At 34.2% G+C, this 27,002-nt stretch overlaps 1 long non-coding RNA gene across 1 annotated transcript in view; it reads left to right on the plus strand.

Annotated features, from left to right (window-relative positions):
- The window catches only part of LOC141379422 (uncharacterized), a 100,103-nt gene that overhangs the window by 68,989 nt on the left and 4,112 nt on the right, over positions 1-27,002 (plus strand). Inside the window, exon 14 of the long non-coding RNA XR_012396025.1 lies at positions 12,931-13,119. This is a non-coding gene — a long non-coding RNA (uncharacterized lncRNA). The remainder of the gene's footprint in view (positions 1-12,930; positions 13,120-27,002) is intronic.

Below are 27,002 nucleotides of genomic sequence, written 5' to 3' on the forward strand. Positions count from 1 at the left end.
ATCTGAATGAAGAAGAGCTGCTCTCACTGTGACCGTGCAGAAAGCAGCCAGGTTCTGTTTGGATGACTCACCATGATCCCTCTTTGACAGATGTCAATCATGGGAGAGCTTGTTTTCTGTTGGCAACATATTTCACTCATACTGGCAAATATTTTCAGAGAATACAATTGCTAAAGTCTTTTCTTTATTATTTCATATTAGAACATATCTGTACTTGTTTAAATGCTAATGAATCTGTGAAGTTTGTTTTCCAACCTTAAGATGAAGAGCAACTCAGTAGGAATGGTTGAAAATTCCCTTTAAACTTATTTTTGAATTCAGTTTGTAAACATAAGCTAATTATGAATGCAAAAAAGGGCAGAGTATGCTGTTATTTTATAATATCTTAATATGTATGCAGTGTTGCTTCTCAAGAAAATTAATATATCTGGTTTTAGGGATTTTTAGATACCTTTACTGAAAGAGAAAATGACTCATTTATTTATTTATTTTTTATTATGAGGAACATGCATCTATGGTAGCTTGTCTGTTAACATAAAATCAAACAAATATCAACATTATTTGATGTTGTTATTGGACATCAAAACAATGTTGTCCTTAGACACTGGCTAGACATTGAATTTTGGTCAGCTGACATTACGACCTAAATCTAACCTAATATTATCTTCTGACATTGTGTGCTTGCTGGAAAGAGTGTATTTTCTACAGGTCAAGCCCACTCACCTGTGTGAGGCACACTCCGAAATGCACAATGTTTTTATAAAGATACTGTATGGAGTAATTGTAAGAAAGTGTCTAGTGCAAATGTGCAAAACTGGTGCAAGTGTTGTTCAAAGTGTCAAAGATGAAAGAGTGTGTTTTCTACAGGTGGTTTGTCAAGTCCACTCACCTGTGTGAGGCACTCAGAAATGCACAATGTTTTATAAAATGATAAATTGTTTGTGAGAAATGGTCTGGTGCAAATTGGTGCAAGTGTCTGGAACCCTAACCCTAACCCAGCCGCCACAGGACATCAACATGATGTCAGATTGACGTTGTACCCTAACGTCAAGGGACTTTGCATTTAAGGTAAAAAAGAAAATCTGTCAGTGTCCAACATCGGACAAACGTTGGATTTTGATGACTTTCCAATGCAAACTATTAACAACCAAATAACAACCCTTGGCGTTGTTTAATGTCAGTAAATAATGACATTTAAATGTTAGTATTTGAGATCAATATGACATTGGTTTAAGATGTTGGATTTTGGTCACTTTCCAACACAACCTAAAATCAACCAAATATGAGCATCATTTGATGTCGTTATTAGACATCAAAATAATATTGTGCTTAGAAACTGGCTAGACATTGTTTTCTACAGGTCTCTTCCGGTTTTCCACAATGTTTTTTTATAAAGATACTGTATGGAGGAATTGTAAGAAAGTGTCTAGTGCAAATGTGCAAACTGGTGCAAGTGTTGGTTAAAGTATCAGAGATGAAAGAGTGTGTTTTCTATAGGTGGTTTGTCAAGCCTACTGACCTGTGTGAGGCCAATTCAGAATTGAATAATGTTTGCAATTAACATAAAATCATATTTAACTACATGTGGTAGAAACACAACTCAAAGTGAATAACAGTGTAAAACAAAGCTTTGAAGCTCATTCTCTTGCTTCTGCCATGAAAGCAGAGAGTGAACGGCTGAATGTATTTTGCATGGGGCAAAGTCTCCAAACCCCTTTCCCCACTGATTCATTCAAACTAATTAATCTCTCTGCAAGTTTTGTCACCCTAGGCCATGCACTACATGAAAGATCACTGTAGAAAAAGTGCCAGACTGGAGTGAGGGAAACACTAATTATGGTGAACGCTGTCTAAAGATGAATGATTTTTCAGCCTGACGTTTGGAAAAAGAGAAACGAGGGGGGAATTCACTTGGAATGAACTGCGGCTGCTGATAAGGTAGTTTATTTGCAGATGGGCTGTATTGTTTTAGTGGCCAGCATTCTGACGGAATTATGCAAATCAGGTAACAGTGCAAACACTCTTGCAAAATCTGCTCCGAACACAATTCGTGTAGTGGCAGGTTTTTTATAATTTATGAAATACAGTACCGGAGGGCAAGACACTGCAGGTGAATAGGGTAAGAAATTATCTGTTTTCGCAACCCATGAAAATACAAACCTCAGCCTACATTTTTGCTAAATAAACTAAGTTTCTCAAGGTACATTTTCTTTGCATGTTTCTGATGACAAATCCACTAGAGGGTGCTATCTACATTTTGGCAAATTTAAAATGTTTGACTTGTATTTCACTCGAAATCCAGAGCTATTTAACGTTGATAATTGTGTGGAAAAATCGACTGTAGTGCAGACCAGGATGACTTTGATTGAAAATTAAAACTAAAACTGACACATCGTCTCAGTAATTTAATTTTTGAGTTGTGTTAAAAAAAGTGGTACTGTTTGACATTGGGACATTATTTATGTTATATTAAGCCATTTATAAAACATTATTTATGTTATATTGTGTATATACCTACACAAGGTATCCTTTAAAGTAAATTGATATAGATATATATATATATATATATATATATATATATATATATATATATATATATATATATATATATATATATATATATATATATATAATGTACATATTTTTTTATTTAATCAGATCTTTGACAAGTTACAGCCATAGTGAATATTTTTTACTGCACGGCAAGTTACATATTAACATATTTCTCTGTAAAAACCTTTAGAATTAAGGTTTTAGGGCTAGAACAATAAACTGATGGATTGTGAATCAAGAAATGATTCTGCATTGATTTTGCAATTTCCTGCATTCTGCAATGCTATTCGATTCTCTCTTGAACCTTGAATTTTAACTTAGTGTTTACCACCAGATGGCGCTGTATGCTTCAGAAAAAGCCAGACTGCCAGTCCTTATGGTGCGTTCACACCATACGTCAATTGTGAGTGATTTACCTGTTAACTCAATGCAAAAATGTAATTAGACATCCTGTGGCATGAATCACACAAATCAGGTTTCGCAGATTGAGTGCTTTGCGTGTTTGAATGCGCGAGTCACATGATTTTAAATTATGAAAATGTGAACTTTAGCAGACGTTTGCACTGCCCTAACCAATCAGGAGCTTGCTGATTTTCACATGGTGCCTGTTGTTGGAATCCCAAGAGGAAATCCTCTTGCAGACACCAGCAGCAGCTCATTAAACTGGGTTTGGCTCAGTCGGAAGCACCACTGAAATCATCATCCAGATCTAGTTTCTGAAGGAGTGGATGAACTCACACCATTAAGCTGGGTGCACCTTTGAAAGGATCTAGTGAACTCAGACAAGGCATCAAACGAATCTACTCTGTTTTTCAGCCTTCCAAATGCACATAAAGCACAGCTACTCTCTCAATAAAACTCATGTTAGCCATTTAGCAATGAAACCAGAGTCACTGTGCAGATAGAATCCCCGCTCACAACACAAATTCTCATTTATTGTGAAGTGAATTTGAGGGGGGTTTGAACCTGATAGAGATTGTTTACAAGTGTCAAGTCCAGTGAAGGAGCTCCAGATGTAAAAATTTTATTTTGTTTTTACCTTATGATTAAAGTTGATGCATATCCAACACCTCGGAATGAGAGAGTTTGAGCCACTTGTACATTAAGTCAGCTTCAGAAATAACACAAAACACCAGGAAAGAAACTCGACACAGAGGAACATAACATAGCCTACTGCCAGCTAGCATTTTCGGAGGTGATATTGCAGAGCAACACATACATCGCACAGAAGTATAAATACACAGCAAGGTGCAAGGCATGTGCTGTGGGTCATGCCAATCACTCAACGCAGAAGTATACGTAAATCAGCCTCAAGAGCAGAAGAAAAAAAAACACTAATTTTCAGAAAACGCTCTTTAAAACCATGTATTGACATTTGCAGTCACAAATGATTAAAATGCTAACAAAGAAACACTTAAAATATTATCTTTACTTTACGATAAAAAAAAAAAACTCTACAAAAAACCAGAAGTCTCAAATGGTGATGAAAAACTTGCTTTTGCCTACAGTGTCTTGCCTTAAAAATCAATCAGATTTATTCCAACTCCTCTAGTGTTCAAAAAAACATTAGTATCATTAATAGTGCATTTTCATTTAGTCTGGCTATCAGATCTCACCAACATCTGTTCTGTCAGTGAGAGCAGATCTCAGCCTTTTATCAGGATTCACAGCGGCCCCGACTTTCAACTGCAATACCTCGTCTCAATCCAAGCCCAATCCTGGCTGATATGTTCTACACAGCTTCATCTCGCAGTTCTGGGACTATGAAATTCATCATCAAGCTCGCCTTTCATTATGAATACCTGACAGACTTGGGAAATGGGTTTTAGAAAAGAAGTCAGGGGAAATAGTTTTAGAAATATATCGCTTTTTTATAGTATGTGCCTGTCTTCAAATGGAGTGCACAGATGGTGGTAGAATAGCGGGAGGAATCTGACCCCGCAGCGCAAAAGGGGCAGCTTTTAAAACATCTACTGCATTTCAAGTAACCCAGTCAATCGCTTCAAGAGGATCTCATAGAAAAGAATGAAAATAGTCATCCATGTTCCACAACAAGGGTTTTGCCACTAGACACAAGGCCTAGGAAATGTGATTGGGCACTTTGGGACTCTGTTAGGAGCTTCACTTTAAAATTTAGCCAAAGAATAGTCATAGTATAATAATAGCAATAATGACAATAAATATATATGTATAATATAAAAAAAATTATAATAATTATATATATATATATATATATATATATATATATATATATATATATATATATATATATATATATATATATATATATATATATATTTTAAATATATATACATATATATATATTTTACTTAAATACTCAAATTATTGCTCATATATATATATATATATATATATATATATATATATATATATATATATATATATATATATATATATATATATATATATATATATATATATATATATATATATATTTGAGAATTTCCCAAATAATGTTAAACAGAGCAAAGAAATGCTCATCTGGAAAAAGTCTTAAGTTTTATTTTGAATAAAATAAAAGCAGTTTTTAATTTTTCGAAAAACATTTTAAGGTCAAAATTATTAGCCCCGTTCCCAGTGATGGGTTGCGGCTAGTGTGTATATATATATGAATTTCAACTATATAAATATATAGAAGATATATATAAGATATCTTATCAGAAGTGTCATTGTGGGCGTGTCCAGTGACTTTACAAAATTGAAATGTTAATATTATTCAAATAAGCAGTGATGTGATGCAGTGACTACCAGGAGTGAAGGAGCTGGAGCTGATGTGATCCGTCTTCTCTGAAAGACTGCAATCGAGCATCAGCCAGATGGAGAAGTTGGTGTTACTGTGAGTGATTTCAGTCTCCTATATGATTTGTTTCTCCCCACATGCAGGGATATAATAAAAAAAGAATAACACGCCAGCCAGAAATTGTCAACAGTCTGCGTGAGTTTGACTCATGCATTGATAATCATCTTGTTCGTGATGTGATACATTACACACTCCTTCAATCTATATCCAAACACTTCCTCCTGCAGAGTAGTCATTTAACTGCAAGCAAATTAACTTAGATAATCACATCTTATTTTCACGAGCAATATATCTCATTTATGATTGCAGTAGAGATGGGTGATGATGTCTTATCATTTGCAGCCCTCATGAAAATGAACCATGATTTTATTATACTAAAAGCAACCCAGGCTCATTCTGAAAATATAGCCCTATATACATTTCTGAAGAGAGCTAAATAGGTTTTTTTTTTTTTTTTTTTTTTTCTTTTTTACTGGTTTTGTTTTTACAAATCCGCCAGAGGCCACTGTGTACGCGTTTTCAGATCTCAAATTTCTCTCGCCAGTGCCATTCGCACCTGCTCTCTCATGTAAATCCACCAGAGGCCGCTGTTGACTGATTGACCAACCAATCTCGCCCCCACCCCTTTTTCTAAACCCAAACGATAGTGTTTTAAACAGCAACAATTGACCAGTGTATTGACTAGTGTGGTCAAAAGCAATTCAGAATAAGAAAAACCCTTCTAGAAGCCTGATTTTTTTCTTTATTTTAGGTTTTACCACATTCCACCCTGTTATTCACTTGTTTGTTTGTTTGTTTTTTGCCTTTTGTTTTTGTCTTACTTGCTTTCCGGAACCATTTTTCTCCAGATTGAAACCTCTTCATTACGATCAACTTCTTTCTGCTTCTCAAGTCCACCGACGTACACTGCAAACTGGTAACAGTGGCAAAGAAACTAATAAAACCCATTCATATGAAGGTAAGCAGTCAGCTACTAGCGTAAAAAGAAATGGCATTATACTGCCCAGTAGCGTTCATTTTTAAAGACAAAATGCAGCTATACGTACCTCTGGCTACATAGTTCACAATCTCCAGAAATGTGTATAGGGATACGTTTTCAAAAAGAGCCTATGTTGCAACAAAAGTGTAGTAACCAAGTTATTTTTTTGCTGCATTTGCTGTAAAACATGCAGGCTTCCACACAATTCATTCATGTTGTCCCAACACAATTCGATATATATTGGATTAAAAATAAAACAGTGAAGCTGTCCCTCCAAAAATCTGAAGAATTGTGTTGTTTTGGCTTATTTTAAATAAGTAGCTTAAACAAGCAGCAAAAAAAAAAAATACATCAATAAATAAAATTGTGTATTGATTACATTTTGTTCAAACACATTTTTACTACAAATGACATAGTACAACTATTTGGCTAGAGCAGCAAAACCATGATGGATTTGTGGTTATTATGGTTTCCCACTAGGAGTAAGTCTTTCTGCTAAAATAATGATAAAATCTTTGATGTGGAATCTGCCTCTAAAACCCACAACTGTTTTGTTCAGAGCTGTGTTTGTGATTGAATAACTTTTTATAATGAATAAATGCACTACAGTAGCAGATGTGTGATACAGTTTTACTTCAAATTCACTTCTTAACATCAGTCGAGTGTTTGAAATACCTTCTCTTTGTGAAGAGGTTTTATATCACAGGAGGACGAAATCATCCTTTTTTTTTTGCAGCATACAGTTATGAAGCCTATGTTGATTAGCACTGCATTGTAAATATACAGTTGAAGCAGAAGTATGAGCCGTTCTTTGATTTTTTTTTCTTTTTTAAATATTTCCTAAATGATGTTTAACAGAGCAAAGAAATTTTCACAGTATGTCTAATACTATTTTTTCTTCTGGAGAATGTCTTATTTGTTTTATTTCAGCTAGAATAAAATCAGTTCTTTTGTTTAAGTTTTTAAAAAACATTTGAAGGTCAAAATTATTCACCCCTTTGAGCCCATATTGCACATCTATACGTCTACACCTGATGACCTGTAAACTCCAGCGATAAAACTATGTCGGATCAAACGCGGCTTCAATTTGTCCAACAGGTCATTTTAGAGGATTTGTAATGTCACACAGGTAAATCTAGAGTTTTTGGCCTGTTGAATGTGCGTCTATAAACGGAGGTGAAGAACACAGCCTGCTTTTCATATTTTATGGACTCCTCTGACCCTGATGCTTTTATCATCCTCTCACATGGACAATGACTGCATGGGTATAAACGCAGCACGGGGCCAGCTGTCCCCCGGGAGCGCAATCCCACTGTAATTTGGATTTGATTTATTTTCCCTCTCGGATATCAAATGGAAGAAGGTCACCTGTCAGGGTTATTGATGTGTTTTTGAGCCCATAATTAGTTGTACCGGGGAATTCATGATGGATACAGGAAGACGAAGAATGAATATGAGGAGTATAAAAAAACGTTTACAGCCTGACAATTCCATTGCTGTTTCAGTCTCTGAGTCTGTGGTTCATGGCTTTTGTTGGTCATCTGCATAGTCAGTGAGAAGAAATCGGTTTGGCTGGATAGCATTGTCTTGTTTTCTGTAAGTTACATGATGAAACTTTATTTTGACTGTCCCTAATGTTCTACGATCTACACTGTTAACGATTTTTGTAAAGTACAAAGTATTTAATTGTAATTTAATTTAATTGTAAATCTGCGGAATTCCATGTGGGCCTAGTTATGATATTCATACAATCCTGTAAATACCTATAGAGCAAGATAAATGCTGCTGTATATATTGTAAATACAGTATTTTTGCTGTAATTGATTTACAGTAACTTACTGGCAAACTGCTGCCAGTAAGTTACTGTAAATTCTACTGGAAACGTTTAATAGTGTAATTTTTTGCTGTGTATGTGTTGCTGTCAATCACAAGCAGGGAAACTGGTGTTTTTTAGTCAGAGATTATATGTCTTGACCCCAAATAAGAATTTTTCACTGGAGAATGTCATCTGATCAAATCAGTAACATGTCTGGCCCTCTTGATCTGCCCAAATATAGCCACATTCTCAAACATTGTGACCTCATTACTTTGCAGCAGAGACTTAAAGGGATAGTACAGTAAATAGGGGTAACAATGAAAATTTACTCTCTATTTAGTCACCCCCAGGGGGTCCAAACCTTTGACTTTCTTTCCTCTGTTGAACACAATTATGTATTTTGAAGAAAGCTGAAAACCTCTAACCTCAATAAAAACACATACTATGGAAGTCAATGGTTACAGGTTTCCAGCTTTCAACAAAATAACAACTTATTTTGACCAACACAAGAAAGAAAGTCAAGCAGCTTTAAAACAAGTGAATTGTGAGTAAATAACAAGAGAATTTTCATTCATTGAAAATGTTTGTTCCTTGATTTTCATCTCATTGAAGTCTAGCGAGCAGCCAATCACTGATGACCTTTAACTTCCTTGCCATAGCCTAGCAACTAGTTACAGAACCCTAGCAACAGTCCCATAGACTGTGATTAGCTGTGCTAAATTATACTAGAAACATTTATCTATCTATCTATCTATCTATCTATCTATCTATCTATCTATCTATCTATCTATCTATCTATCTATCTATCTATCTATCTATCTATCTATCTATCTATCTATCTATCTATCTATCTATCTATCTATCTATTTATCTATCTATCTATCTATCTATCTATCTATCTATCTATCTATCTATCTATCTATCTATCTATCTATCTATCTATCTATCTATCTATCTATCTATCTATCTATCTATCTATCTATCTATCTATCTATCATCTGTCCATCCGTCCATCCGTCCGTCTGAATTACAATGAGGAGAACTGACAAATACTGTAGATACTGTATGTTGGCTCTTGAGTCAATTAAAACGGCCACAGAATATTTTATCAAAAAACTCTCATTGTGTCTCACAAGCAATGATGAAAAAGCCATATTTCTAAATAAATTAATTGGTAGGAATGTAAATTGGCATAGGCATTATATACAATCCTAACGATGCTTAAAATTAAGTTTTTCCATTAAACAGGCAAGTTGCATTTTAAAATGAATGCAAATGTAAACCTGATACATTTTATATTTTATAATATCATTTGTATATTTTTTCAATCAAATTAAATGCAGTCTTTGTTAGCATAAGACAATTGTTGTTGTTGTTGTTCAACAAAACTGATGAATAAATAAAATGAGATTTAAAAAAATAATAATTATTGACAGGCCAAAAAATAGATCAAATTAAATACATAAAATAAATGGACATAACTAAATAAAATTGATTTATTCATATACTATTATAATGTTATACATTTGTTAAGTGGGAAGTGTAGCTTTATTCAGGGTTTTGTGGACCGTATGATTCAGACAGTTTATAATAAGTCATGTTGTTGCCAATTATTATGAAGAACAGAATCACGGTCAGGCATCTGTATTCAGCGCAGACCGCCGGTGATTCAGCTAACAGAAGGCAGAGGCCTGTTGTCAAACAATCACCGCGAATGATGAAGTGTTCACGCAAAGCTGCTCATCCCTTGTTGGAGCCGTTTGCAAATGAAGAAAATGATGAATTCCATTAGGATTTTTAAATAGCTTTTCAGCGGGCTCAATGTGCGCAAACGTCGATGCACATTCGCAGCTTTTAATTAAAGTCAGTGATTATGTCCCAAAATCAGCCAATACTGAAACATTTAGAAGCCTTTATTGGAAAATCCGAAAGCGTCCTAATGGAAGACCGGTCACAGCAGAGTTTCCTTTTAAATTCGGTCACACTTAAATGGCTCCAGCGTGGAATGTCCTCATAAAAGACGAGCGTGCGATGCAATCCGGCTCATTTCTGGCCGAAGGGAGCCCGAGCAGCCCTTGTATTCCTTAACTGAAATTTCACGGGTTTATTTTGGGTTTGAGTACTGTAGCATTAATTCAGCAGGGGAGAGGTAGCTGAGGGCAACAAAGGCCATCGTATAAAAATAACTGCTAAAATATTGAACTTTAATGCACTATTTATGTATCAAGCAGCTGATATAGGCATAGTTCACCCCCAAAATAATAATTTTAGCCATAGAAATCAATAGCAACAGAAAGACCAAATTGCAATGGGCACCATTAACATACCGGAAGATATTAAAATGTATTTTATTTTGGATATATTTACATTCATCTATATTTTAAAAGGATAACCAAAAGTGGAATTTCCCTCATCATTTACTCACCCTTCATGTGTTCAAAACCTATTTGAGTTTCTTTCTTCTGTTGAACACAAAAGAATATATGTTAAAGAATTATGGTTGCTAGCATTAATTGACTTTCAAAGTATTTTTTTTCCCAAATATGGAAGTCAATAGGTCCCAGCAACCAGCATTATTCAAAATATCTTCTTTTGTAAGGTTGAAAACCACATGAGGTATTTTTTCATTTTTGGGTGAAACTATTCCTGCATGCATTTTATTGTGTTAGGCATCTTAGTGTCTCACCTTTGCATTTAGCATTTCTTTATATCTATGATTTTTTTTTAACAATACATGAAAATTGGTAATTTTCCACATCATTTTATTTAATTCTATTGAGTTGAAGTTAATTGGAAAAAAAAAATCACAACAAATCTAATATTATGCTGTCATCAATGTTTTGTAAAATAACCCTGATTTTCACAACAAATATAAATATTAGTTCATTATTCTGACCAATTGTCATTATATGAACATAAAAATGCTCTAAATGATCATATTTATATTTATATATTTTATATAAAATGTTTTCAGACCTTAGGAAATAGAAAACATTACATTTATATTTAATGTTAAATAATATCTGTGAAGGCAGATATGATTTGGGAAATCTGTTAGGAAAGCATCCATTGACTTCCATATTTCTTTTTTCTACTATGGAAGTCAATGGGTCCCAGCAACCAGCATTCTTCAAAATGCCTTCTTTTTTAACTTAAAAGATGAAAACCACATAAGGTCATTGTTTTTTTGGGGTGGTGAACTATCATTTAAACATGCATTTTAGTTTGTCAAGCATCTTGTTTCGCTTTTTTCTTATTTTTATATTTGTTATTTGTTTTATAAACAATGTTTACATTTTGGTAGTTTTCCACATCATATTGTTCAATTCAGATCTATTGATTATTGTCAATTTAAATCTAATATTATATTGTCATCAATGTTTTTTGAAATAGTCTTGATTTGCACAAGAAATATAAATATCAGTCCATTATTCTGACTAATTGTCATTATATGAACAAAAAAATGCTCTAAATCATAATATTTATATTTCAAACTTGGAAGAAATGTTCTCAGACCTTAGAAGACATTTAGATTTTTATTATCTTCAATAAAATATATGGTAGTAATTTTTATTATTGAAAGTTTTACTAGAAATCTGTTAGGAAATTGACTTCCATAGTATTTTTTTTAACTATGGAAATCAGTGGGGGGCAGCAACAAACATTCTTCATTATATCTTCTTTTGTAACTTAGAAGGTGAAAACCATATAAGGTAATGTTCGTTTTTGAGGGAACTATCTCTTGCATTTTGGTGTGTTCAGTGTGGTGTCTCCATTCTTCGAAAACTTTTTTTTTAGCATTTTTTATGTTCATGATTTTGTTTTTTTTTAATAGTTTTTTTATATTGGCTATTTTCCACATCATATTATTCAATTAAATTCTGATAAAAATCTGATTTTCACATAAAATCCGATCTTATATTATATTTTTATCAATATTTAGTGAAATAACCCTGATATTCACAACAAATATAAATATTAGTTCATTGTTTTGACCAATTGAATGAAAATAACAATGCTCTAAATGACCATATTTATATTTGAAATTGGTAAGAAATGTTTTTAAACCTTTAAAAAACATTTGGATTTTTATTATCTTCAACTAAAATATATGATTGTTAAATTTACTAGAAATCTGTTAGTAAAAACATTTATTGCACATATATTGCCGTCAAGATTTGGCGAAATAACTCAGATTTTCACAACATTTTTTATATCAGATAATCTGTCTAATTGTCATTTTATGAACATAAAAAAAGTCCTACTTGCTAAAATTGATTATTATCGTTTATTTTATATTTTTAGAAAATAGAATAAAATAGAATAGAATAGAACAGAACAGAAGTATAACATAGAAAATAGAAAATGCTATAATAATATTTTAATAATGTTTGATAAAATATGTGATTTTTATTTATGCCATTTTTTGTTTTTGTGAAATTGACAAAAAACAAAAACATTTGCCCACTGGCACCACTGCACCATTTTATTTATTGTGTACGTTCATATGATGACAACATGAGAGAAATCATGCAAATTTGGTCCCCAACATGTTAACAACTTGACAGACTTTGCCTTCACATAAGGTGACAGCTTTTGACTCGACTCCAAACATCTTGCTGGCATCATTCTTTGCTCTCCGATGTTATTAACGGGATTGAAACCCTCTTTCAGGAGCTCTCAGGTGTGGCAATACTTCAGGAAATGATTTTAGATTCACCTTTGACTGTGCTGCCCTAATCTATGTCCTTTCTCTGGCAGAGAACTGAAGAGCTTTCCAACACTGTGTCATCACAGCTTTACCATCAGACTCTCATCTCCTCCAGGAATGGCTTACCTCTGACACAAAGCAGCATCAGGCCAGGGCTTGAATGGCTCTTGAGGTGATTGACACTGGAAGAGCGTGCATGATGGAAATGGAATTTCATTTGGGATGATGCACTTTTCATGGTGAGTGTGCCATATTTACACACATCCCCATATACAAGCAGACATGCTGACCATGAGTGACCAATGCATGATCTTTTGTAAGTGTATCTACAGTACAGTACGCTCCATATTCACTCAGTATATTGGTTCATTAAGCTAGTGGGGTTTTTAGCTTTTACTGGAGTGGATTCTGGAGTCTGTGCATTTGAATACCAGGGACGTGCAGTCAGGGGAGGCACTGAGCTCTGCCTCACATCAGATTGCGCAATCCCTTGCAAACTGGCTTGAGCTCACTCAGTGTATGCAACCAATGTAATGCTTTATTAAATTTTTTTTATACGTTGTAGACATGTTTATTATATGTCATAACTTTGTCTATCACTTCTGCATCTATCACTAAAGACGTGAGGTGAGGCAGGCAATAGCTCTGCCACACTGAAGAGGGCACGCCTGAGCTTATATTTATTTTTGTTCAGTGGTTGTTCTTCTTCTACGCAGTAAAGTTCAATAGTAGTCTGGTTTTTTTTTTTTTTTTTTTTTTGCTCTGACTGGCTGCAAAATTCGCGGATATCAGCTCAAAAATTTCTCAAAATTGGACTTTCAGTCATGCCCAAATGCGTACCTGCCATTTGTATACACTCTCAGAAATAAAGGTACACGTGCTGTCACTGGGGTGGTACCTTTCTTTAAAGGTACAAATTTGTACCTACAAGGTTTATATTAATACCTCAAGGGTACATTTTAGTATTTAGTCTTATAATGCTCCTATATATATATATATATATATATATATATATATATATATATATATATATATATATATATATATATATATATATATATTTATATATATACTGTATATATATATATATATATATATATATATATATATATATATCAAATGTGTTTGCCTTTTGAAAAGGTACCACTCCAGTGACAGCTTGCGAACCTTCATTTCTGAGAGTGTAGAAATGCTGATATGATATATGAAGCACAATCAGTAGTTGGCAAATATATTGACTGGATATGTTTGTAAATCTGACTTTTGACTTTGAAAGGGTCAGCGCCTCACCAGCCACAAACTTCACTGCACATCACTGTTGAACTTGCCTATGATAGACTATGTTTAGTATGGGTTTAGTAATCTCTGCGTAACTGAAAAACGCAGAGATTGCAAACTGTCATTGCACTAAAAACCTAACATATATTTTTTTTCTCTTAAAAACAAAAACCACGGGACACAGTCACGGAATCAGGTGATATTTGGCAGCTCCATCAAGAGTTGCATGCAGAATGTGCTGTTATAGCCTGGAAAGCTTCAAGAAAATCACTTTGTTACCTTATCCCTGCTCTCTCCTTATAGACTTAGCATGTAATATGTATGCAGGAATCTTCACAAATGTGCACTTCTGAAGCTTATATAGAGATGGCAAGGGCTTAATTTGCAAAACTTTCATGCTTCAAAAGTTAGTGTTTTTCTTATGTGGAAAATAAACGTAAAAAAATTGAATATATATATATATAAATGTATGAACCCAGTTGAAAAATGTACGACATGTGGAATGAATGCATGAGCAGTCCTGCTGTCTTGATGTATGCATCAGTTTTAGGACATCCTTTTTTAGTCATGCAAACCTACATGTTGGTGCAAAATCCTTTTGGCAGTTAGTTAGTGGCTGACTATGAATTGCAAGACAGCGCTGCTAAAAATGTCCCTTTTAAGAATAAATGAAAAAAATATATAGCAGCATTTGCATGCGCACTCAGAGGACGGATAATTAAGAATACATTTATTTTTCAGAGAAACTTTCCTCCATTTATTCTCTTTAAACAGCAGATGAAAAATAGGGAGGAGGATTTAATTCGAAGCCTGTGAAATGATGGCGATGACAAAAGAAACAATAGTTTCATTTCTCGCCCAGCACACTGCGCAGTTCCAGCAGGAAATAAACTGCCTTATTATTTGACTCGCACACCTTTTTGTTTTGCACCGATTTGTCCCATTTGCATTTAAATTCGCTGGCTTATATAAATTCTTCCCTGCTGCTTCCAACATATATCATTCTTTTGATTAGATTAAACTGATTATGTTTCTGCAAGAAATAACCTTGCATGCATCTTTGTGCAAAACTATGCAAGTCTGTTTTAGCCAAAGAATGTGAAAAAATAAATAAAAAATAAATAAACAATAGCATCTTTTTATTTGAAAAAAAAAACCTTTACCTGAGATATAAACCCAGATTTTATTACGATTTTCCAGATTTTTGACTTAATTTCTCACAATTCCGACTTTATTTATTGAAATTATGTGTTTATATTTTATAGTTCTCATTTTATTACAGTTGTGATAAATAAAAGAATAGGGGATATATAAATTACTGAACTGCAACTTCATTTCTCCCAATTCTGATTTTATTTATTGCAATTCTGAGTTTTTATTTTATATTACACACTTTTCTTGCCATTCTAAAGGGTTAAAAAATGAGATATAGAATCCGAGTTTTTTTTCTCCCTGTATTTTGTTACATTGTAATTTATGTCTATAGCAATTATTATTATTATTATTTTACATTTTTCTTTTTTTAATTTATTAAAAAAAATATCCCCTTCCTGTTCCTAATTATTTAAAATAATCAATCCTGATTTTATTTTCTTAGGGTGCTTTCACACCTGTAGATTGTTTTGTTCCGAAACAGGAATTCAAATTGTTACAATGTTGTACTTTGTTCTTGGTGCCGTTTGCATTCACACTGCAAAGTTTTTAAAGTAGCTAAAACAAGTCACGTGCGTGTTAACTCTCTAAACACCCAAATCAGAGGTAAGACTTTCACATACATAGCCGTTGGCTAGAATTATACAATATAGGCTTTACATTATAGAAAAAAACAACAGACAAACCAAGACTGCAGTTTGGTCAATTTTCCCAATTGAAAAACAGCTCTCATTAATAGTTCAGCATGCTTTCACTTTCATATTCATCGTGACACGCACATTTACCGGCAGGAATGACATTCTGCCCTACTCGTATTTCTCTCTTCATATAGCCATTTATGCCTATTACATATCCATAATACACTGTGATATAGCCTGGTTCATTAGTTATTTGGATCGTATTGCTTTCTTAATCCAATCGATCCGCTCTAGAGTTCTCTAGAATCAAGCTGAGACTACCTTATTCAGAGACCCGAGCGCGATTGCTGGTTTCACATATGCCAAAAAACAAAAAAAAACAAAAAAAAAACATGCTAACTGGGAAAACGCACCAGTTTCCAAAACAAAAGTCTCGGTGTGAAAGCACCCTCAAAGACATTTTTAGCAAAACTGCAACTTAATTTGTTCAAATTCTCCTATTTTTTATATCTGACGATTTCATTTATTTTTGTTGCAATTCTGAGAAAAATAGCATTCATGTGAGATACGAATTGATTTTTTTTCTTGTATTTTTATTTTACGCCCCTCAATATAACTCAAAATGTATACTTTTTCTCAAAAAAAGCCATACACCTCAAAATTGAATTGAGATTGCTTTAGAAAAAGATAATTAAGATATTATTAAAAGATTACAATTCTTATATTCTATCATTTATGAGTTTTAAGCATCTAATTGTACGATAAAAATCGGAATGTTCGATTGCAGGGAAAATAGCATCCAAAGAAAACAAATATATTGACAATAGCCAATAGTTTTTTGATCTAAAGATGTGACTTAAATATATGTGCAAAAGTGTAATTTTGCATTAAAGATGTGCGAATAAAGCAGCGTTTCCATCCAGCGAGTCAAAAAATAAATAAATAAATAAATCGGCACTTCCTGATTATCTGGCACCAAATATCAACAGTAAAAGCTAAATTTGCTGCGGTTGGAGAAGCTGGGTGAAGCTTTTCTTTATTTAATAAATGACTTGCGCCTCAGAAGACAATGCCATTGACTATTCTGGAGGTAATTAATAATATAATCACATTAATACTGAGGCGTTTTAGAATGACCAAAGCAACAATATTTTTACAATGTGCTTAGCCTGCTGGTTTGTCCATTCACACATTTTTATCTTAACAAGATCACATGACTTTTGTAATGCGCACACTGGAATTTATTCTGTAAAAGTGTTTTCATCGTAGTTTGTTCACATCTTTTTTATCAAATAAAAAGTTTATCTTATAGTTATATGTAATGTAATATAACATCATATAATATACGCATAATCATATACATTTTCTAAATTGATATGCATTTTGGCATTTCCATCAACTGTTTTTTTATGAGCATATCCAAAATGTGCATAAAAATAAGTGGATGGAAACATAGCTTTGTTTTAAACATGAGAGTCTTCATTTAGTTGTTGAAATTGCCATAATCACAATGTTTAATATGTTTAATTGTAATTCAATTACTCAAGTTGTTTTGTGATGGCTTGATTGTGTTATGAACATCTAGAGTCACTGTTTTTTTTAACCTTCCTCACCCTCATCTGTATACGAAACTCTCTTTGGAGGCGACTGCGTTAAAGCTAATGGATTTGAATTCCCTGAAATCAAAACTCTGTAAGTCTATTAAGAATGTCTGCAATTTGCCATTATCTGCTGCACCCGACCGGCCGAGCCCGACTCAAATTAAACAAAAAAACGATTAGGAATGTATCAGTGGCTCATTTGCGAAATCCGGTGTGTCAGCAGCTCTCCCTCGCCAGAGAAATGAAGATAAGATGTGTGCCACTCATTCCTGCCTGTCAGTCATAATCCAGCCAAGAAATTACATTCGCTTTTCAGTCGCACTGTGAATACAGAGCAGAAACAGCAGCTAGTAATACTTGATATTTGTATGAGTGGAAATCAAAACTCAAGTTGAACTCCGTTGAACAGATTTACAGTAGGCTCCTATAAATTACACCAAATTAAAATAATATAAATCCAACAAGCTTTAAGTATTTTTTATCCATTTCAATGGACATCAGGTCCAAATCTTGAAATTTATTTTCAAAATCATAAACATTAAGATTGTAACATTTTACTTTAATTTAGAGTTTTTTGTAGTATAGATTGCACCTTGTTTATAACATTTTTTGATTAAAAAATTGGGCCTAATCATGCGGTTTCAGGTTCGATCAAAATCGGACATTACCTCCCGATCAGGACTCAAATATAAATATATTGTAGTAGCAGTTTTTAATTTTTTAAAAGCCATTTTAAAGACAACAATATTAGCCCCTTTAAGCTATTTTTTTTCATTGCTATACAATAATTTGCCTAATTACCCTAGCCTGTTTAGTTACCCTAATTAACCTAGTTAAGCCTTTAAATGTCACTTTAAGCTGTAAAGAAGTGTCTTGAAAAATATCTAGTTAAATATTATTTTACTGTCATCATGGCAAAGAAAAAATAAATCGGTTATTAGAAATTAGTTATTAAAACTATTATGTTTAGAAATGTTTCATTAAACAGAAATTGGCAACAAAATAAACAGGGGGGCTAATAATTCAGGAGGGCTAATAATTCTGACTTCAAATGTATTTATACATATTCTGATCATTTTAAACGCATCTATAGTAATGCCGTGGCACAGAGTTAGACCTCTGTCTTGACTTCACACAGAAAAACAGCAATGCATATGGCAGGACATCACTTTGTTGCAGAGACGCTATTGGTTAAATGGCGGCAAAGTATAACAAGGAAGCAGCTTGAAGCGGAAAGCACAAGTATGTCTGCGCATAAATTTGGTGATGACAACATTGCTAGAGCAAACTGTGTGAGATGTACACTCGGGAATGCCTGCCGTGTATGTTAAGTTGAGGTGCTCTTTGTTTTTATATTAGATTTTTTTATATTCGGACTAAAGTACAAAAGTGGAAAATTGATGTTATTCATTACTTGATTGTTCAGGCTTCCTAACACTACCTCACATTTCCTTACAGAAATGCTCTGTTTTTTAACAGAGTAGCTGAATGTTAAAATAAGGTGAATTAAATAAAAATAAGGAACATCCTAAATCTGTTTCTTTGATTTTCTTTATTCTTTTTTTATGTATTATAGAAGTATCGGATCGGGCATCGGTATCGGCAGAGACTCAAAAACCAAATGACTCGGACTCGAGAGCAAAAAAAACTTATTTTTATCTTCATAACTCTTCATAACTCCACATAATGTTCACATCTGAGATATTTCCATCTGCTATGCTCAAGACATTCAAGATCTGTATATTTTGCATATTAAATTTTTTCAGTAATGAATTAGTACATCAATATAGTTTTTATCTGAAAAAGTTCAATCAGCATTACTGGAGATTTAATTTCAGTAACAGATGAACCCAACCAGTAACAGTAACTCTCACATGGTCGCCCACTGAAACTAAGCAGGGCTGCACCCAGTCAGTACCCGGATAGGAGAGCACATGGGAAAGCTAGGTTGCTGCTGGAAGTGGTGTTAGTGAGGCCAGCAGGGGGTGCTCAACCTGCAGGATGTGTGGGTCCTAACGCCCCAGTATATTGATGGGGACTCTATACTACTCAGTAAGCACCGTCTTTCAGAACCGAGGTCCTGACTCTCTGTGGTCATTAAAAATCCCAGGATGTCCTTCGAAAAAGAGTAGGGGTTTAACCCTGGCATTCTGGCCAAATTTGCCCACTAGCGACTGTCCATCATGGGCTCCTAACCCTCCCCATATCATTACTGGCTTCATCACTCCTCTCCTCTCCACCAATCAGCTGGTGTGTGGTGTGCGGTCTGGTGGAATATGGCTGCTGTCGCGTCATCCAGGTGTATGCTGCACACTGGTAGTGGATGAGGAGACCCCCCATTTTGTAAAGCACTTTGAGTGTCTAGAAAGATAAATGTAAGGAATAAATATTATCATTAGATCTTAAACCCATTGTACATCCTAATGGACAGACATATTTGAAGAAATTCTGATCTAAAGCTTGCAATGTTAGAAATGTTGCAATCTCTAATTTATTTACATACAATCTTTGAAATATTGGCAAACATATTAATAAATGTGAATAAAAACATTGTAAATGTGGCTCACGTCTGTGTCTGGAGTGATGCCATGCTGCTTTTCAGTGTAGTTGATATTTTTCAAATTACAACATGCCGAGCCTTATCTCCATTTGATTGGATGACAATCGTCCACCCTGCAGGCTTTAAATTAGATGAAATGCTCAGGAACCACAAAAAACATGGGCTGCCATGTGATGTATATTGTAGTAGACACAGGGTCAGAGGGGTTTACTGTAAGTTAGATTTATTCGCCCACCTGTGAATTTTTTGTTTTCATTTTCATTATTTCCCAAATGATGTTTAACAGAGCCAATTTTTTTTTTACAGTATTTCCTAAAATATTTTTTCTTCTGAAGAAAGTCTTAAATAAAAGTCTTATTTATTTGCTTATATTAAGCAATTTTTTCAACAATCTTTTAGGACAGGACACTCGCCCTCCCAAGTTTGTCCAATTTGCAGAGCCCTGATGGTGTGGTTGAGTCGAACATGACATAGACACCAATACTCAGGTTTTAATGCGAATAAGACAATACTGATGATTAAGATTCACCATGTAAACAGTGATTTTTGATTACCTTAATCTAACTAAAGTCATAACAGAAATGGAATTAATATGTGGAGTGTGCTTATATTAGTGGCATTATTAACATACACACCGCAATCGTCATGTAGGACTTTTCACTGCATTTTGCTACAAGATCCACACACACTGCTGTCAGTAAAGGGCTGCAAACACACACATTGCGAAATGCAAAAGTTTTTTTTTTTCCTTCGGTGTGCGGTATGAAATTCCATTAAAACAACACACCTCTACCAGTTCTTACTCTTTACTCGCATATACCCAAATGTGTTACGGGGGCATGAATGAAATACGTCTGAGTGAAAGTGAAACTGCCGAACTCCAGTTAAAGTTGACGAATTAAAGATGAAACACCTCAAATTACATGAAATTCTGGAAAAAAACATGGATAGCCTGGTGACGCAACATTAAAAAAGCACTTCACGCAAACACCTTAATTATGATATTACCTTATTCATATTAAGGCAAATAACTAGATTACTGATGTCCACGTAAACAGTAAGTAGTGTCTTCAAATTAAGTGAAAGATCCAGAAGGGCACTTTTTGTAAGTCGCTCAACGATTTTACTTTCGTTTACCATCATTAATTCTAAAAAGCACCTGGTCTGTTTTATTTGTATATATTTTACTTGAATGCATTAACTCTACAGGTGCCTGATAGTAAGCTGTGGAATTAATGTTAATCAGATTCACTCTAGTGAACGCAAGCCCCAAATTTTCATGCCCCTTTTAATTGGTGTTGGCGCCCCCTACAGGTCAAAAACCCCTGATCTACAGGACAAATCACCATTATACAATGTCTTGCCTTATTACCCTAACTTGCCCAGGTAGCCTAATTAACCTAGTTAAGTCTTTAAATTGCACTAGTATCTTGTAAAACGTCTAGTAAAATATTATGCACTGTCATCATGGCAAAGAAAAAGGAAGTCGGTTATTAGAGATGAGTCATTAAAACTATTATGTTTAGAAATGGGTTAAAAAAAATCTTCTTTCCGTCAAACAAACATTGGGGAATAAAAGATACAGGAGGCTAATAATTCAGGAGGGCTAATAAACAAATGGCCGTCTTAAAATATTTATTCTACAGTATGTTAATCTTTGAAATGTTTTTATTTCATTGGTTACTTGGCAGGATAATGTTCATGCGTCATTACTTGTTTGAATTTGTTTTGGCAAATGGAAAGCATATGCACCAAAAAAAAGTTAACTTGGCATGAACCTGCTTTTAGGCAGATCTAAAGAGGCTTATTTAAAGATCAACATATGAAGCTTGTGTTGATATTTCCTTCATGATTACGCTGTAATACTTTAAAGCAGACACAACCGCAGATGGCGGAGCATGTGTTGGTAGCCACAAAAAACATCTGTGTAATTTTCCTCACAGATTTACGCATGAATTAGAGTGTGTATGACATTCTTTCTAGAAAAGAAGCTGTGGTGAATTTAAATAAGGTCGTAAGGCGCACAAAGACGACAGCAGCCATTTTTAGAACAGGCCCGTCTTTTATTCTAGGCTTATTTTTTTCTCTCTCTCAGGGGTCGTCTGTCTTTGGGATTATTACATTATTGGATTATTTTGTTTAATTTGCACTCTGCATGTCGCTGGAATGTTAATCATAGCTATTCGTAATACTTCTTGCTTAAAATCATCTAAATGTCACATTCCAGTTTAAATCTTTAAGCTTCAGAGCTTAAAATGTCTTACAAGACTTAAAATCCAGAACTATTAAAAGAACATACAACGCACAATGATTGAGTGTATTTTGTAATGCTTTGCTAGCAGTAGCTTACAACTTTAGTAAACAAACTATCTTATTTACCGCTAATAAATTAATCAAACATAAGGAGGACACGTCTCATTTAAATGGTTTGAATTTATTTTGGAAGCCATACACTTCACAATTTACACTCAAAAAAAAAAATCTCCTATCATAATCACTGTAGCTAAAACAATGAATATATTACTTCATATCTGCACATAGTTGTTTGTTGCAAGATTTATTACTAGGCATATACTAAAACACGTTCTTGACTGTGACTAATGTAGACACTTCTTCAGAATTAAAGGTATAAAATCTGTCACCGGGGTGGTAATGTCACGAGTATGGTGTGTCTGTGTTGATGTACTGTAGTTGTTGTGCCATGTGATGTCCCATGTGTGTGTTCCATGTAGGGCTGCACAATATATCGTTTCAGCATCGATGTCGGAATGTGCACTTCCACAATATTCACATTGCAGTATCTGCAATGTTGAATCGATATTATTATATTGACCAGATTTTGGAAAACACTCATGATTTGTGGAGTTTTTGCAATGTTTAACCATGAAGTTACCAAAACATTTATTATTAATGTGTGTTTTTATCATTTAATAAATTTAAAAGTATCCATACAAAAGAAAATACATTTTTAACTTCAAGGACAAGTAATTGCATGTATATTTATATACTATATGCTGTTATTTTACATTTGATTATTAAGTTTGTGTATCTAAATATTGCTGGACTTCCAGAAAATCATTAAGCACTGTATATTATTTGCTATTTTTTTGTATACAGTGTTGCTGATGTACTATATTCATCAGTGTTTGTGATTGGTTTATTATAGTTTATGTACATGCACTCCCTTACAAAATCATCCCAATGTATCAAAAATTATTAATTCTTTTCCAAATATTAATTTTATCTGGTTATTTTTATACTGTATTCAATATCGCAATATATATCGTAGAGAAAAAAAAATTGCAACTTCGTTTTTTTTTTCAATATCGTGCAGACCTAGTTGCATAAGCTTTTGTTTAAGTCATGTGTTTCTTTTGTTCTGTTTTCCCGCCGTTTGTTAATGTTTATTAGTTCCACCTGATGTATTCAGCTCAATCATGTCTTGTGTATATATTAGTTCTATGTCCGTCATTGTAGTGTCACATCTACTTGTCCTGTCTGCATTTTGATGTTCCAGTGCCTGTTGTGAGGGTTTTACGTAACTAAATACATGTTTTGTTTTTGATAATTGCTGAGATCTGTGCGTTTGTGAGTGATCCAACAGTGACAGGTACCTTTTCCAAATAATAATACATATTATTACCTAAAAAGTACAAATGTGTACATTATAGTAAGTTAAGGGTACAGAATTGTACTGATGTCCACTTGTAAGGTACAAAAGTGTACACTGTAAAACCCCAAAAGTTAAGGTAACTCAAACCGTTTGAGGTAACCGATTGCAACAAACCATTTAGATTCAAAACGAATCCTAATGAGTACTGTGAACCTAATCCATTTGAGTAAATGAAGCAATTCGAGCACAGTAAAACCTGATAAATGACGATAACTCAAACCAACTGAGTACTGTAAAACCCAATAGGTTGAGGTAACTCAAACTGATTAGGGAAACCGATTGCTACAAACCATTTGAGTAAAAAAAAGCTATCTATATGAGTGCTGTGAACTTACTCCATTTAAGCTGAAGTAATGAGGTATTAATTTACTAATTACCTTTAACACTGAGTTCAAAACTCTTTTCAAATGAGTAGAATTCACTTTCAGTCAATTTTTAATTACCTACACTCATTTCATTTGAAAAACTCGACTGTTTGGTTTCACAGTGCACTTTCTTTTAAAGCTACTACCCCAGTGACAGATTTTGTACCTTTTTTCTGAGTGTGTATTTGGCCATTTGAATTCATACAAACTGAAAATTTTGTGTCATTGTTTATTGTTCTCTAAGCTGGAAAAATGTCCTGCTCAAGCTTTGTTTGTGATCAATGGATGTTAATGTTCAACTAGCAAACAATCAATGCCATCGTTTCTGCTTTTCAGAGTGTGCAAGTAATTAAGGAAGCTAAAAAAAGATGAAATTCAGAAATGGTACTGGCCATTTAGTTTCCAACTTATGCTGTAAACAATTATGACCACTGTAAACAGAATGACCATTGTGAGTAGGTTTAGCTTGAGGAAAGGAAGGATTTAGAATCTTTAAATGAATCATTTGAAACTTTGAGAAATTAGAACATTCAGAAAAATATATTATTAGAAGGTTAACGGTAGTATTTTGTTTGTTTGTTTTCATTGAATGCATATAAATCCATTGTTATTTAACTAGAGATGCACCAATAAGAAACAATTCTGGGCAGAAACCTAAAATTCACTGCACTTAACTGAAAATGCTTTGTAATAATTATTTATTACTTTATTAAATATATAATTCTGTAAGACTTTTTAAATCTAACCTAGTAACTCATGATATACTGATGTCAAAAAAAAACACACAAAAAAAAAAATAAAAACCACATTTTATTGACAGTGAATCAGTAGAGAGGCATTGCCATGACAGCACAGAACAATATACATAGAAATGTCTTGTCTGCACTTTATTTGAGCACTCTTTGCTTTTTGCTTTTGCATCTCATGCATAGAAGCTATGGATTCATAAATACAATATAAATATCTAAAATGTTCACTTTACCTGTCCACCCAATTAGCCTTTACACACACACACACACACACACACACACACACACACACACACACACACACACACACACACACACACACACACACACACACACACACACCTGGCTGTACCTGACTTAATATTGAGCTATTTTGAACCATGGCACACATATTCCACTGCATTTACCCTATGGACGACAAAGCAAAATAACTAGTCTTTGCAAATTGCATTAAAATGAATGGGTTTTATAGCACAGTGCTTTCTGCATCTGGTGTGAAAGCCCTTCACTCTGTACAGTACAGCTAGAGGCAGGGTGAAATTAGGATGCTGAGCACTGTTCATGTATGTACTAATAAATGTTTAACAAAACACTATAACAAAAGTTTATACCCGACATTTTTGGAAAACAACTGAGCCAAATGCAGCAATCGTCTCTGCTCTTTCTTACAACGCTGAAAGGAAAGCCAATGGCACAATGTCCTCGTAAAGTGATTTCAGGGCTTGCATCATGTTGGTTGACTCTCCTACTCTTGATGAGGACTGAGATCATTATCTGAAGCAGATTCAGGCCGTTTCAGAGAGTAATGCCCTGCAGCTTTTTGTGTTACGATCTAAAGAAGCCTACAATTCGCATTGACTTTTGCCAGTGCTGAGAGTTCAGACATGCTCAAAGGCTTTAAAAGCCTCTGCCGTCGACCCCTGCAGGCCCGCCACTGCTCAGTTAGATGTGTAAATGCGTCTCACCTAGAGAACGTGTGTGTGCAGTTTTGTGTTAATGAAGATGGCCTCTCTTCCGCTGGGTGGAGCATGAATGCTCCACAGCCCGTTCTTGCTGACTGATAATGAAATTGATTGTGACAGCGTTTTGTCTGTCAGGATAATTACAAGGCTCCGTGCACAGCGTTGCTCTGAGATTTGGCCAATCATCACTAGCCAGTGAGCTTTGTGCTTTCAGAATACAGTGACTGTGACAGTATTAAGATAGTACAAAACCGTTTGATGCAAATCAGGGACTTCTGCCATTATCAAAGACAGAACAAGCAAGAGGAATCCCAAGTTCCTTGTTGCGTACTGCATTTAAATCTAGGTCTGTAACAACTAATATCAATAAGGTCCTATTATGCCGCCTTTTTTACAGGATAAATGAGTGTGGGGGTACTGTATGTATATGTAAATTTCAACTCAAAATACCCAAGTACAGACAAATAACAAATACAACCTCAACAAAAACAACCTCTCTATAAAAAATCCTGAATGCATGCCGGTAATTTTGTGCTTTTGGGAAAGTATAAAGTAATTATTGTAACAAGCTATGGTTTTTCTGTTGCATTAGCAATTATCTCTGACATACAACTTTGGCAGTAATAATCATTAAAAGTGGAAAAAATAGCACTCTGCATTCTCAGACTGATAGTAAAGACATCAGGTTATTCCTGTTGTGGAAACAGACAGTTATCAATCCTCAGAATAGAGTCTGGAAATGAGAGACCGGTTTTTGGGTTTGTTTGTAGTAGCCTCGGTCGCGTTCTCATTCCCTGTGGAGGGTCTGCTTCCCTCAAAGAGCCCATATACTCCTCCCCAGCGTCTAGACTGTCATTATAGTGTTCACCCTGTCAGCGTGTCAGAGGAAATCAGCCACTCGCAGGTATCTCTGACAGACGAAGCTGCTCTGGGTGACACAAGCTTCAAGTCAAGTACGAACAAATAACACAGACAGGAAATGACTGGAAAAATGTCCTTATTGATGGATAATATAATTACAACACACCTCTGTTTTTTATGATAAACTTAGAAAAATGTTTTTTTTTTTTTTTTGGATTTAATACGTTTTTTAAGGTAAGTGTTTGTGTATATGGGCTGAATTTAAACCTATTAAACATTAAAT

The sequence above is a fragment of the Danio rerio genome, chromosome 20 (assembly GCF_049306965.1).
Source record: "Danio rerio strain Tuebingen ecotype United States chromosome 20, GRCz12tu, whole genome shotgun sequence".
Taxonomy (NCBI): Eukaryota; Metazoa; Chordata; class Actinopteri; order Cypriniformes; family Danionidae; genus Danio; species Danio rerio.